The sequence below is a fragment of the Camellia sinensis genome, chromosome 15 (genome assembly GCF_055761805.1).
Source record: "Camellia sinensis isolate YWXY chromosome 15, ASM5576180v1, whole genome shotgun sequence".
In the NCBI taxonomy this organism is placed as follows: domain Eukaryota; kingdom Viridiplantae; phylum Streptophyta; class Magnoliopsida; order Ericales; family Theaceae; genus Camellia; species Camellia sinensis.
Window position 1 is genome coordinate 41,365,226 of NC_138975.1, and position 14,986 is coordinate 41,380,211.

The window sequence follows — 14,986 nt, forward strand, 5'->3', positions numbered from 1 at the left end:
GTAATATATACGCTGGGATCGTAAGGGATGGTTAGTGTATGGATCAGGTTGAGATTTCGAGGTGGAGGGACTTGATAATGGGTCGGGAGTGGATTTGTGGTCACATTGGGTTTTTGAAGTGGAGCGATCACCTTGTTGTCAATGAGATCCTGAATCTCATGACGCAATCGAAAGTACTGGTCGGTATCATGACCATGCTATTGGTGAAACGTGCAGTATTTTGTGGGGTTGTGTTTGGGTGGAAGGGGATCAGGCAATGGGTGAGGTTCTAATGGTTTGAGGTGCCCTTTTTTGACTAGCACCTTTATGGGTTGAGACAAGGTCATGTACAATTGATTGAAGGTCCTCTGGGATCAGTTAGGATTGGAGGATGTTTGTGAGCTCGTGTTGGCAAAGGGGTCAGCAGTCTTGGTTGTGGTGACAACATTTACATCTGACGGCCTTGCAGCTGTTCTACTGTGACAGCATTGGAACTGTGTACAAACGGCCTTTTTGCCAGCTCCTTTCGAATTACACCCGTATCTCATGGAGTTCTGTAAATGTGAACAGAGGTAGGACGATTATCTTTTGCAAGAGTTTGCCGTGTAAATTCCAAACCATCTTGATCTGATCCTTCTCAGAAGGCCTTGTGGTCATCATTGAGGCCTTAGCTCACCATCTCATCACAAATTTTGAGAAGCCCTCCTTCGGCTCTTGGCGTGTTGCTTCGAGATCATGAGTTGTGACCTCGATCTGAGAATTGTACGAATACTGTGCGATGAAGGCTTCGGCCATCTCCTCCCAATTCTACTTGATAGAATCTTCTAACTTTGCATACTAGATAGTTGCTATACCAGACATGGTACGACCAAAGAGAGATAATTTCTGTAATCTAGTCAAGCCTATCGGCCACAAGATGTCTGAAAACAGTCGTAGATGAACCATGGGATCTCGGGAGCCATCGAATCGATCGATGTGTGGCATTTTGAACCGATCTGGAATGTCACTGCAGAATCGGTATACCCCTTCTCTATGTTCGGGATGGAGTTAACACCTTGTGCTCCCTTGAATAGCTTCTCCAGTTTATTGGCCTTGAGTACAGTTAGGTTAACCTCAAACTCAAACGGAGCCTCGGTTTGATACACAAGTGCTTTGGAGGCTTGTGTTGGGATCGGCTCTACCGGATTGCCCTGATTTTCTTGGACATTAGCAGTATGGGCAGTGGCTTCAGGTGCTGAGATACCCGTGGGAGGTGCATGGGATGCAGAGGCCACTATCGATTGCGGTTGCTGTTGTTGTAGCCTATTTATTACCTCGGCCTGACGGGCAGCATCTGCTGTAAGGTTTCAACTATTTGCTGTAGATTATGAATCAATTCCTCCATACTGACTGGGAGATACTGTGTCATCGGAAAAAGCGAGTGATCTCGTGCTGGACTAGAAGTAGAAGACTGTTCCTGATACAGGTGATTTGAGGAGTGACTGTCGTAAAAACTGAACCAGTGAATTCTGCCTAATTCTTCTCTGTCTTGTAACCGGTGGGAGTGAGGTAAACACGGGTTGTCCCCGAACAAGATCCCCAGCTTTACAAAGCCTTCTGACTCGGGTCTAGAGTACTTGGGGGATATTTGAACTTTTTGAAGCTATGGTGTTAAACTACCTAGCAAAAAGAAATAAAGCAAAAAAAAAGCAGTAATCAGAAACCACACAGCACCTCAATTAAGATGTTACCAACACAGATGTAATCAAAGCTGTAGGACTGCACTTAATACTGAATTCTATCCCCAAAACAAATACCAAAATAGATACCAAACTTGCAACTGATATGCACATTCCTGTATAGTTTCACTGTAAAGCACATATCAGTTAAGTGAGAGCCAAAACACCCCTATGAGGAGGTAGGGTTACCTTGTCCTAGTTTCGTCAAGAACTAGGGTTCACTGTTCAAACAAAGTGGTTTTCACACAATCCTACATTTCAGGTGAGCATCTTGTTCTAGTTTGCAACAATCTCTACGACTTTTCGATATGCAACTAGACTGAATGGTCAAAAGGATACCTCAGCAAGACTACGTAATATACTTCTTACACCCAACACTGAGAAGTGAAAAGAGGATCAAACGGTACAACGGTAGTCTAGATCCAAGGGTTATGTTCCCATCATGGCAGAGCCCACGGCCGGTCAGCTTTTTAGCAAGCTTTTAGGCAAGCCTCCGGCAAACCGTCCAGGAATAGTAGATGGCAAATATAGTGACTTAAGTGCACCAATGCAAAGAAACATATAAGTGTAGATAAAATTTCATATCATAAAGTTCAAGTCAAGTTCCCTAAATCCCCAGCAGAGTCGCCAGAAACTGTGGCTTGACTTTTCGTGCCCCATTTCGGTAGACGAATAAGCCTTACAGTATCGGACTCCCGCGGTTCTGAATCTGATTCCACAAGTGCAATTTGAAATAGATAAACACCAAAGAGTCCAAATTCGGCAAATCTTTTAGAAAATTGATTTTTAATCCAAAATGCCAAAAATAGACTGCTTTGCCAGATATAGAGTCACCACCTAAATATTTTTGGAAAATTTATGAAACCCATGACTCGTGCCAAAGGCCATGTGTCCATCATCACCAAGATTGTCTTGGCTCGGGAACTTAGGTACGAGAGGAGAAGGTCATGAATTGAGCACCCATGCTTGCCCAATCAAAGATTAGCCTCTACTAATCATGATATGAATTATATTTACATTATATGCCTTTGTGCCGATTATTAGCTAACTTACTATGTGATGTGCACACACACAAGTATAAACTATTTTGCAAGAATTGGAATATTTGGTTCATGTTTGTTTTTGAAAATTTGTTTCAAACGTGTACCATTTGAAAAAGTGATTGCATATGAACATTATTCAAACTATTCTAATTCAACCAATTAGCCTTCATCCGCAAGCATTCAAGCAATTTATCAATTAAACACTTAGCCTCATGGTGAACATGCTTTGACATGGCAACACTAACATACAAATGCAATAAGCTAAAGCGAAAATGCTCACCTAGTACTCCAAGGCAAGCCAAAAGAAAAGAGTTAGAAAAAATGCATGATCCTAACTAATGCAACGCATGTGATATGCAATTACTAGGCTCGGCTCCTAATATGGCATATGAATCAATTTGATAGCATGTGGTCTAAGCACGTATTCAAAGCAGTGTTTAACTACAATGCAAGTTAAAATGATGTGTCGAGCCTCGATGCATGTAATACAAGTGGATGCAAATATGAGAGATGCTAAACGAAATATGATGTCCTAAACTAACCACCATAAGCTGGAAAATAAAAGGGAGAAAAACGTAGGTTTGGAAAACATACACATTATTACAACATTGTGCCCTCACAAAGGGGAGGGTCCGAATGAACTAGCTAACTAATTAACTAATTAAAGCAAAGCTAATTAACTATTGCAAATCCAAACGATCAAATTAGCTAAACTATTTAACTAACTATTACAACAACAAATTAATAAACTATTCTAGCTAATTAACTAATTATTACAAGACAAAATTAAATAACTAGTTTAGCTAACTAATTATTTACGACATGAAGTAACTAAATTAACTACTCTAATTACTCCTTCTCGGGAAACGAGGAATGCTCATGCATACGCGGACTTTCACTCGAAAAAGCCACTGTTTCTATTGCCAAATGCCTCTGTTGCATAGGAGAACACTTACACTATTTTCTACCTCAAGATCAATTATGTTTTGCTTCAAAAGTACACTGCTGGATTTTGCACTGGTGGTCGGCAAGCTATAATTGATGGCCTGTCGTCCACCAATGGCGGCCTGCCAGCTACAAAAGGTGGCTTGTCGGCCACTGTTGCCTGGTTCTTCTTGCTACAACAGAGAGTAATCAGAGCAAAAGTAGGGTATTCTCAAGGGTTGTTTGGACAACTCATCCCTCCTTATCATTAAACAGCTCAAATGAGTGGCAAAATTTGACTCACAAACCATCAACGGATGCAATTTCATTGCATGATGGCTTATGAACCAAAAATGTGCAAGTTCAATGAATGCAACAAAACAAGACTCTCAAAACCACCTCCTTATCATTAATGATCAAGGAAAGTAGTTGACAATAAATCTTGAGCCGTTTTCATCACTAATGAGTATGAAACGACTCAAGACTCAAAGGTTCAATTAACGTCCAATTGAACCCAAACCAAATTACTAACTTGCCCTTTTTTAGTCACCAATTTTATTACTCCATTTTAGTTACCTTTCAATTCTTTAATCAATGAAGTCCAAAAGTGAGTTTAAGTTCTCTAAAGGAGAGAAGTATCAAACCAAGAGTTGGCTTAAGGCATGAGAGAGATGTCATGCCGTTGATAATAAACCCCTAAAAGGGATTAAACCATTAAACATGACAACCTCAATCTCCAGCTTAAAAGAACAATAGGTGTTACGACCCAAACCCACCCCTATAGGTTTAGCGTTATGACCGGCTAGTAATCATAGATTACCTATGGCCTCCATACAAATAAACAAATAATATAAAGTACGGGGCTTAGTGGAAGTCTAAAATGTTATAGAATTCATTCATTGAGCCGTGCATATATGAGGAGAGCAAATATGTTAAGTAAGGTTTTATTTCAAGTTACACCCAACATAAGTACAAATTCATATCATACAAAAACGCAACCCTAACTATGTACAAAATACAAAACCATTAAACCATGTCGACAAGCATGGCTCCGCCCGAGCCTGATTACTTCACTTGGAAGCTCCACAAAAGGTTGACCTGGGTAGACTCGAGGCTATCTAACTCTGATGTTCAGTTTGCCCACCTACAATTAAATATATAAATAAATAGTGAGCTAGAGCCCAATGAGTAATAACAGAATAAAGAGGTTAAATGAATAAAGTTTGACAATAGTACAAAAATGTGTCTTACAATTTTGAAATGAATCTTAAATCATTTTCAAAGGAAGATATTCACCACATTAGATCAAATTCACAACAAGACATTTTGATTGGCAATAATAGCATCTCTTTGCAATGACAAAAGCCATTCGTAACATTATATGTGGTACATCCATGAAGTGACAAATATTATTCCAATGATAACGTACCATACTAGCCATGGTATTGTTACCCCCAGGCAAAGGCCTAGCTATGGTAGTATTACCCCCAGGCAAGGACCTAGCCATGGTAGTATTACCCCCAGGCAAGGGCCTAGCCATGGTATTATTACCCCAAGGCAAGGGCCTATATTCAATGGATGCCACAATATCGTTTCAAAATAGAACTCCATTCACTAGAGGACATAACATTTCAATAAGCCATGCTATCAATTATCAAAATCATTTTAAGAATTCATTCAATCAATCACATATCCATTTTTGATAGCAAAAACATTTTCGAAAGTAAAGATAATTTGAACATATCTTTATAAGGTTATTACTCACAGTGGTTTGCAGTGACACTAAGCCTCGGACGTCCACCTAAACGAAGCACATAACAAAGTACAAATGAAACTCCATTTCATTGTAATTCAATTCTCTTTATGCGTCTCTAACTTATTGTATGATTAACAGAGTCCAAATGGTGCCTAAGAATGCTTGGAGTGGCATGAGGATGCAAATATGCACTTAAAAGAGTTGGTAAAATTTTGCTGAAAATAGGGTCTCCGCTCGAGCGCAACTTCCTACGCTCGAGCGGGGTTACGAAAACAAAGGTGGTCGCTCGAGCGTAACTTCTGTTGCTCGAGCTGTCTGTAAAAGTACTGGATACACGAAATTCCCACTCGATGGTTGCTCGAGTGGAAGTCTGAGAAAAAGGGTCCTCACTCGAGCGCCATTTTGGTCGCTCGAGCAGACTGCAAAATTTCAGAAACTTCTGGGAGCCCGAATTCCACGCTTGAGCGTGGACTCCCTCGCTCGAGCGGACAACACGAATTCTGGAATTTTCAGAACTGTGTTTGAAGTTCAAACATGGTACTCAAAGATTTAAATCTTGTGTTTTTGGTATAAAAACATGGAGAGTCATTATATAACATGAAAACACTTCCAATTTGAACCCATTTATTCAAAATCATAGTAATTTCCCAACCAATGACTCTAACCTCAATTTATAAAATAAGTTTAACTCAATTTGAGTGTATATTTCTCCAAAACATGTTCAAAATATGATCAAGTGACATGAGAAGCATGAAAACATGAAGGATTCTCCAAAATGAGGTATAATTGTGCCATGCATGTATGAATTTCATGGAGCTTAACTTAAAATATGCATGCATGTAAGCAATTCAACTCCATTCTTCCATTTTTATGATATTCATAGCTTCTCTTCTTCAATAACATGCCAATGAGTTCAAAAATGAGAGGAATTCAACTACTATATGCCATAACTACATGAATTAGTGATGAATGCCATACTTAGTATTGAATTCAAGTGTATTGTGGCTCCAATCTTTGAATCTCCCTCTAATACTCTACAATTCTCCTCTTCCTCTCTCTAAATGCTGAACTCTCCTCTCCTCTCTCTCAATTCTCAGCCGAGTGTGTATATAAAAATGGGCTCATAAGCTTAATTTGGGTCTTATATAAGAGGTGGTTAAGTTAGCCTAATCAAATATGGTTAGGATTAATTATTTAGGCTTAATTCTAACTAATTCAATCAGTTTATGCGAACTATTTTGGTCCAAATCAAATTTCAATTAAAGTTTTCATAAAATTCTAAATATTTTAATTAGCCTATTGGGCTAAACAATTCCGGTTCCTGAAGCCGTTTAGGACCCCAATTGCCGACTCTAAGTTGTCGATTTAAACAGGTATTCCATATATCAACAGATAATTATAAAATTAAACATGTAATCACACAATTAAGCACATAATCATGCAACTAAACTCATTTAAATTATATAATGTACTAGTTTGGAGGTCAGGGTTGTCACAATAGGTTTGAAACAACTCTCAAAGCAAAGCAAAAGCCAAGAAATGAGGAAGGTTGCAGAGGTAATTAAAAGTGATCACAAGTAAGGAACGCATGAAATAAATGCTATCAACTCCAAAAGGATGGTGGCTAAGGCCTAAACGACCAAACCTATGAGGACAATTGCACTACAAGCAAGAAATACAAAGCTCAAATGCAACAAGCAGTTAAGAAAAGTTCTAAAACATGCTGGAATTAAGCTAAAACATAGAGCATACTAGGCTAGCAAAACAAACACAAGGAGGGGAGGCTAACCCCTCTATTTTTGGGACTTCAAAACATCATTTTAGCCACTTAAAAAGCTCTGAAAATCAATGTTTAAAAGCTCAAAAAGAGATGGTGTAAAGATGGGAAACACAAGGGCAAAGGCTAGAAGAAGAAAGTGAAAAGAAGGGTGAACCAACCCTCCACCCTTTTGAGGCCTTAAACCATAAGTTTTAGCCCAAAAATACAGAGTTTATACAACCCAAAAACAAAGAAAAAACAGTAGGAAAAATAATAAATAACGCAAAAAGAGAAGCAAAGCTGTATACCTCTTGAAGAGAAGAATCAATTCTAGGCAACAAATCAAGGCAAACTACGCTCAAAAGTACCTCAGCTCAAAGATGGTGAGGTTTGGTTTAGAGTGTATAGGCAAAAGCTTGCAAAAAGCTAAGAAATTGCAAGAGAGAGAGAGAGAGAGAGAGAGAGAGAGAGAAAGAGAGAATTTTTACTCTAAAAATTGCAACCTTAAAAATGGAAGGGGAGGCCTTCTATATATAGAAAACCATGCAAATCCCTCAAAAATATCAATACATACACGTGTAAGAAGGTGCATGCATCTGTGCCAACAGCTGGCACAGCTGGCAGAAAAATATCTGCAAAACACACTTGTGGTCGGTAGGCCGCATTAGTGGTTGACAACCAGAAGTAGTGGCCGACAGCCAATAGAAGGGTCCGAAAGGCTACAAAAGGTTGCAGGCTTGAAAAACTCTAGTTCTTGTCCAAAAATAAGTCTCATCTTCTCCCACAAGTCTCTCGTGCCTAGGCGGTCGTGTGTGCCAAGTTTCGTGCTAATCCGACGCCGTTTGGAGATTTTGGGGCATCAACCCCTCCAATTCAAATTTCTTAATGAATTAGTTTGCCTAGAGTGAAATCCGACTCTAACTCTCAAACCGGGAACCCGATTGGAGTCTTGTCTTCTCCCACAAGTCTCTCGTGCCTAAGCGGTCGTGTGTGCCAATTTTCGTGCTATCCGACCTCGTTTGGTAATTTTGGGACGTCAACACCTCGAATTCAAATTTCTTAATGAACTAGTTTGCCTAGACCAAAGTCCGACTTTAACTCCCAAACCGAAAACCCGATTGGAGTCCTGTCTTCTCCCATAAGTCTCTCATGCCTAGGTGGTCGTGTGTGCCACGTTTTGTGCTAAGCCGACGCCGTTTGGTGTTTTTGGGGCGTCAACACCTCGAATTCAAGTTTCTTAAGGAACTAGTTTGCCTGTAGTGAAATATGGCTCTAACTCCCAAACTGGGAACCCGATTGGAGTCCCGTCTTCTCCCACAAGTCTCTCGTGCCTAGGCGGTCGTGTGTGCCAAGTTTCGTGCTAATTCGACCCCGTTTGGTGATTTTGGGACGCCAACACCTCGAATTCAAGTTTCTTAATGAACTAGTTTGCCTAGATCGAAATCCAGCTCTAACTCTCAAACTAGGAACCCGATTGGAGTCCCGTCTTCTCCCACAAGTCTCTCGTGCCTAGGCGGTCGTGCGTGCCAAGTTTCGTGCTAAATCGACTCCGTTTGGTGATTTTGGGGCGTCAACACCTCGAATAGTATAATTACTTCCATAAGAGCCAATATTGTTATCTGAAATATAGTTTGAAGCTGAAATAATTTATTAGAATAACAATCCACTCCAATTTCCTGTAAATGCCACCAAATTAATATGTGCATAAACGATTACCACATTTGATAATTGGATCAACAACCGGTTGCATCGTGTTCTTCTTTACAAGCCGTGTTTGTTATATATGGAGTTGTGCTACTTAGTACCCCAAAGCTGGAACATCATAATTTTTCTCTGATAAAAACCACCTAGTAACCTAATCAAACTTTAATGATAATTTTTACAAAAAGAACTGTGGGAAAGAATGTTTTCTTTGGGTTTGTCTTGATTTTCTTGAATTGTACTTTCCTCCAATCCTTTTTCTAAAAACTAGGGTTTTTGATAGAGAACCTGCTGCCAGTTCAGGCAATTCTTCAAACCAATGACATGGAATTTGGTTACCATAAGAGAAATTCAGCTTCCAAAAATGAAAAAAATGCTATAGTAAACAAATTTATTTTAGTTAAGCATAAACAGAAGTACTACTTGCACAACTAAATAATAAAAATATAATAGATTGTAGGGAATACGATACAAAATGGAACATCTCTTACAACACTAACAAAAATAAGTTTAAATATATATTAAGTCACCCTAGTCAGACATTCTTTAAGGTTCTTGTCTATTGGATATTACGGATCTTAATAAGTATTGAACACTAACCAATCCTATTTTTGTGTATCAATTCCTAACATGGTCAACCCATCAACATCTAAAATGAAAAAAAGAAAGGAAAAAAAAGTCCACAACGGCTGTTGGAAGAGGTATGCATGATTGCAGTGGTAGAAAATGTTAAGCTATTTTCATCCAGATAAAAACACTGACACAAAGTTGTTTGACCATAGTTTGAGAAATATATATCAGCGGCAACATTGTTGCCTCCTTAACCACTTCTCATATCCACTTCTGGAAACACCAAACAGAGGCACATTTTGCAATGTTACACTAAAAATTATTAGATAATAGAATGATTGAAAGCCCAGCCAAGCTAAAGGAAGCAACATATACTTACATTGGAAGAAAGGCTATGTGTTCTACACTTGTCATCCCAATACATCATGCCAATTCGATAGTTGCTGTATACTAAGCACCCTGTGGATGATTAAAATTGGACACGGTTCATAAGAAAGGAAGATGTTTAGCTTTAATAAATGATTTGTTTACAATTTTAGAAGTTGTCCACTTACTGAGCACAGGTCATGACTTATTTCATCAAGTGTCTTCTTTGTCTTCTGATGTATGATCTGAATCAGGGAACAGAAAAATCAGTATCACATTTACAAATTATTACTTTTGGATGATTAAAAAGGGAGGGTTTTCAAAAAAAAATTATAGAAAACTTACATTCCTTTGTTAAATGTAATTGACATAACAAACAATGTTGGAAGCATTTGGGCACTCCGAGCAGGGGATGCAAATTCGCTTTGTCATGTATGCTTGAGCTCATCCCAAGCTGAACCTGCATATTGAAAATATCCCTTTTCTTTTGTAAGGGGAGTGGGGGAAAAAAAAGGGAAGAAAAATTACCAAATTACAAGAGTCAAAATATGATTACCTCATTAGTTGCCTTGTAGCACCAATGTTCCAGTTCAGCCAATATCTTGTGGGTTGTTTGTGGTTACCTATCCTCTCGAGTTATGAGGGTGAGCTCTTTCTTTGCACTTGAAATGACAAGTTTCTTTTGAACCAACCCCTCTCAGGTTGTGAAAGGGTGTTTTTCTTCAATTTTTTGCCTAGATTCTCGGGCTTGTGAGTGGCTTTCTTTATAGACTTCGTGGATGTATCGCCTTTGTATGGGTAGTTGGCTTACTCGGTCGTGTCCTTCTGTGCTCTTTTAGTTCATGTATTGAGCATTACAGTATATTCTTCTTTTTGGTAATAAAATGCTTATATATATATATATAAAGGACAAAAATTTACAGATTATTAATCAATAATATCCTTCACTATTCCTTGTGAATAAGATATCAACAACTTCAAATGTTCAGACAAGAATCCGATATAACTCAAAACTATTCTTCAATGACAACTCCCTCAGACATAATGATGAACTATTCTCAAACCATTCACCCCATAAGGCTTCTATAGTTCATATACTAAAGCAGATTTGATGATCTATGAATCACACAAGGCAAGACCAGTAAATATATATATTGCTCCCGTCTAAGAAAACTATACTTTATCCATTGGACTTCAAATTTACTTGTAGAGAGACTCGACGTAGCTTACTTTATTCATCAAAGTATGCCCTTTTTCTTAGTAAGTAAGTTGTGGGCAAAATACTGGTGGGCTTTGAGTTACTGCTAGCAAAGGAGATACAGCTTGAGTTTTTCCTTCGTAGATCAAGGCAACTCTTGATACCTACACCTGGGCTTGTTGTGATTCACAACTACGATTTTCTCATTAGCCTTTTAAAAAATTAGTTTCCTGGACATGATATTTGCAGCAATCAAAGCCACCATAGTTGATACCCAGACAATGGAATTCATATGCCATGAACTTAGAGATTTACAAATTAGAAGTACCATCTGATTTGAACACTCAGCTACAGAAACCTTGACTCCAACAAGGTCTAAAACATTTTGGTAAATATATGCTCATGAATATATTCTTCTATAATTTCAATCTCTCCTTCCACAGTTCTCTGAAAAACATGCTCATGAATATATAATCATGTAGTGAAAAGATTATCTGAAAAACAGACTAGATGAAACAGTCTTCAATCCCAAATTATAAGGGCACAATAACCATTGTGCATCAATTAAGAAGTCCACTAGGCTTAAAGAAAAAATGGAATATCAGATTTTAAAGGGGTAGGGGTGAGTCCGTAAACTATAGAAGGAAGAATATGACATGTCAGGATATTATCAATCTCATTTTGTATAAAGCACAAGTAACAATCTATTGATGTGAGGTACCTACAGTATATGGCCAAAGCGCCCACATTTAATTAAACTAACAACTAGCTAGCAGGAACATCGGTACAACAAATTGGAAGAGCAAGGTCCATCAGAAGAAGTCATTGAATGCCCCCTCCCGATCACTTTCCCAGTTTTCAGCTCCTGCACAATGCAACATCAAGAGAAAAAGATATACAGAATATAGTTACTTTCAACATGTCCTGTTGAAACAAAACCGACATCCAACTTTGAAACATAGCTAATATTATCTATGAAGTGATGGGTAAAGATCAACACTAAAATAGAATGAGTGGCTGAATTAATTTTCTCATTTCTGGTAGTGAGAATTCCCTAAGGAATTATTGTATTTTCACTTGTATTATACCAAGTAGACAACAAGCTGATGGATTATGTTTTTGGTATCAACTAAAAACACAATTTCTAGTCCAAACATGAGACACTAAGACAACTAGACTGACCTGAGACTTTAGCCGCTGAAAGATCCTGAACTATCAACTGGAAAGCATGGGGATGGAGGGAAGAAAAAGTTTGCTGGAGTTGAGGTAGGAGCTGGAAAGGTAAAATCAGAGTCGGTGGAGGTAGTATCAGAGGAAACGGACAATGTATCAATCCGATCATCTCTAGCATTGAATCCAGAAGTTCAACTTGAGTTGGATGAGGTAGACAAGATCATTTTCAGCTCTGAGACTTGGTCCGATATGCAGTATACCATCCTGAGACACACTAGATCATATCTAGTATTAGTCAAATGAACGCCGACAAATTAATTAAAATATCTATCTCAAGCATCTAGATGGTTTGAAATAGTTTGTTTCTCCTAGAACTCCACATTTTCTTCACTATCCTTCTTTACATTTTCTTGTTGATTTGTTTCTTTGTTTTCTTTCCTGCATCTTTCCATTTGACTGAATTTAAAAACTTGATCCAAGAATAGAGATGAAACATATGGACCTAACTCAAAATATATGTTCTCTAGTGATCAAATGTAGGAAAATGTGCAATTATTGATTTCTTCATCTACAAAAGCAATGATAAAATTTAGAAGTATGGGGAAACAAAAGACCACAAGTAAAAGATAAAGAGATCAAAGAAAAGGTTTCATTGAAATTGCACTATTGCTATCCCAAGGACACTAAATTTGCTTTAAAATGTTATGTTCCCATAACCCCACAAGACATACAGGGAGACATATTTTCAGACATGCCACCAAGTTACTAATTTATGCAGTAGTACATGATTGTTAATTTGAAACCTATCCATGGCCCCGTTTGGTAGAGCTGTGAGAAAGTGATTATAACTTATAGCCTAACAGCTTATAGCTAATAACTGTGAACATAAGCTGATTTTTTACTTATAAATTAAGCTTCTCCCCCCCCCCACTCAAAAAATAAGTTAATTTTTGACTTACAAAAAGCTATAAGCTGTATTATTAAGCTGAACCAAACACATCAAAATAGCTTAAATTAAACTAAAAGCCGGAATAAGCTGGAAATAAGCCCTACCAAACAGGGCTTATGTAGAAGCACAACTTCATTGTTACAATTTCCTTGCAACAATCCCACCAAAGTTCACTCCATATGAATTAATTTGACTAATAGATGAAATTCAATGCACTAATCTGTCAAGTGTTAGAAAATACAAAAACAAATATGCCTTCCGATAAAAACATGAATAGGAAAATGGATAAAAAATAATAGTATGAACAATTTACCATCTTGTTGCCAAAAGTAGAACCTCAGACCTTGCAGTTATCAGATTACCAAAAATTACTTAGCAGAACGTGTGAAAAAGATTCTCTTGGATGTTTTCATATGTCATATTTTGTTTAGAAGTATTTTTGTACTTTTGTTATTTTTAGTCATTAGGGTTCCTCTCTATTTAATTAGCATTAATTTGTTAATTATTTTCGTATTGTAGGTGTTGAGGATAATATACAATAATATGGCATCTTTCTCTCTTTACATTGTATTATGTCACAAGGTATCAGAGCTAAGGTGGTTGGAAGCCATAGCATATTTATAAAAATAAACTATTCACATATTTAACATAATATATTTATAAACCATAAACCCTTTCCCTTTACATACTTGTATTATATATATTCAGAGCCCCTCTCTCATCTAGTGTTTCTTCATCGATTACACTGTAGTAGCAAATACCAAAAAAAAAAAAAAAATTTAAATTAAATTAAATTAAAAAAGGGTGCCTGAATCTTCAGATCAAAAACTCAGAAACATCTCAGCATAACCTTTTTCTAGCTATTAGAAAGAAAAAGAAAAAGAAAAAGAAAAAAAAAACACATATATAGATCGGAGTAGTTGGCAGCTTCAAATTACAAAAGATTAATTGCAAACAACATTTCCAAGTAAACAGGAAATTGTAAATAGATGATACAGAGAGATAGATGATAAACAAAATCAGAGGTGTGGTGAAAGTTGTGTGTGAGAGAGAAGAGAGAGATACCAGATTCAGTAGATGTGGTGGTGATGGTGGAAAGGAGTATAGAGAGAGAGAGAGAGAGAGAGAGAGAGAGAGAGAGTTTACGTTGGAGGATAATGGGAAATGGATGATTGACATCAACTACTCCGCCTTCAATTTAGCATTTTTTTGCTAGTATAAATAAATCTTCAAGATCACTTTCTCTTTTTTTTCTCTTCTTCTGTGTTTTCTTTTTCGTTTTTTTTTTTCCTTTTTTTTTTATCTGGAGGAGGAAATGGAAAGAGGAGAGAGTTGAGAGTGGAGTGAGATCTGGAGCACGAAACTCGCTGCTGCTCGTCACTCCGGCGAAGGCCATCGTTCACCCTCGTTCACTCTGGCGATGCTGAATGTGAGCAGGGATTTTGAGGATTTTGGTTTCAGATTTTGAGGATTTTGGGGCACACTTGACCGCGAATGGGATACAAATGAGCGGGGCACCAAATATTTATTTTTTGCGGCGGCATATTTCAACTTTCGCAAATGATACATATCAACAATCAAAACGACGCCGTTTTACCAATATTTGTTTGCGATGGGCTTTTGCCGTCACAAATGGTCCACTTTTTGTGACAGTAATTTCTTACCGTCGCAAAATAATATTTTTTGCGACGGTATACCAGCCGTCGCAAATGTTTCTGCATTTTTCTTTTACAATCATTAGCGACGGAGGTCAATGCCATCGCAAAAGGTCATTTTTTTCGACGGCAGATACACGCCGTCGCAAAAGACTTTTTTTTGCGACGGCAACTACACTGCGTTGCAAAAAACCA

General features: G+C 37.8%; 1 long non-coding RNA gene across 3 annotated transcripts; it reads right to left on the reverse strand.

Annotated features, from left to right (window-relative positions):
* Window positions 1-4,534: 4,534 nt before the first annotated feature.
* LOC114323886 (uncharacterized) lies at window positions 4,535-14,608 on the reverse strand. 3 transcript variants are annotated; one of them, XR_014356493.1, is made up of 7 exons: window positions 14,283-14,608; window positions 12,197-12,451; window positions 10,373-11,879; window positions 10,162-10,276; window positions 10,005-10,061; window positions 9,830-9,909; window positions 4,535-4,808 (listed from the first exon to the last, which is right to left on the reverse strand). It is a non-coding gene; the product is annotated as an uncharacterized LOC114323886 (long non-coding RNA). The 3 variants fall into 3 exon arrangements; XR_003651415.2 differs by having other exon boundaries at window positions 12,197-12,461; XR_014356494.1 differs by lacking the exon at window positions 4,535-4,808 and adding an exon at window positions 4,834-5,465 and having other exon boundaries at window positions 12,197-12,461.
* Between the last annotated feature and the right edge of the window lie 378 nt (window positions 14,609-14,986).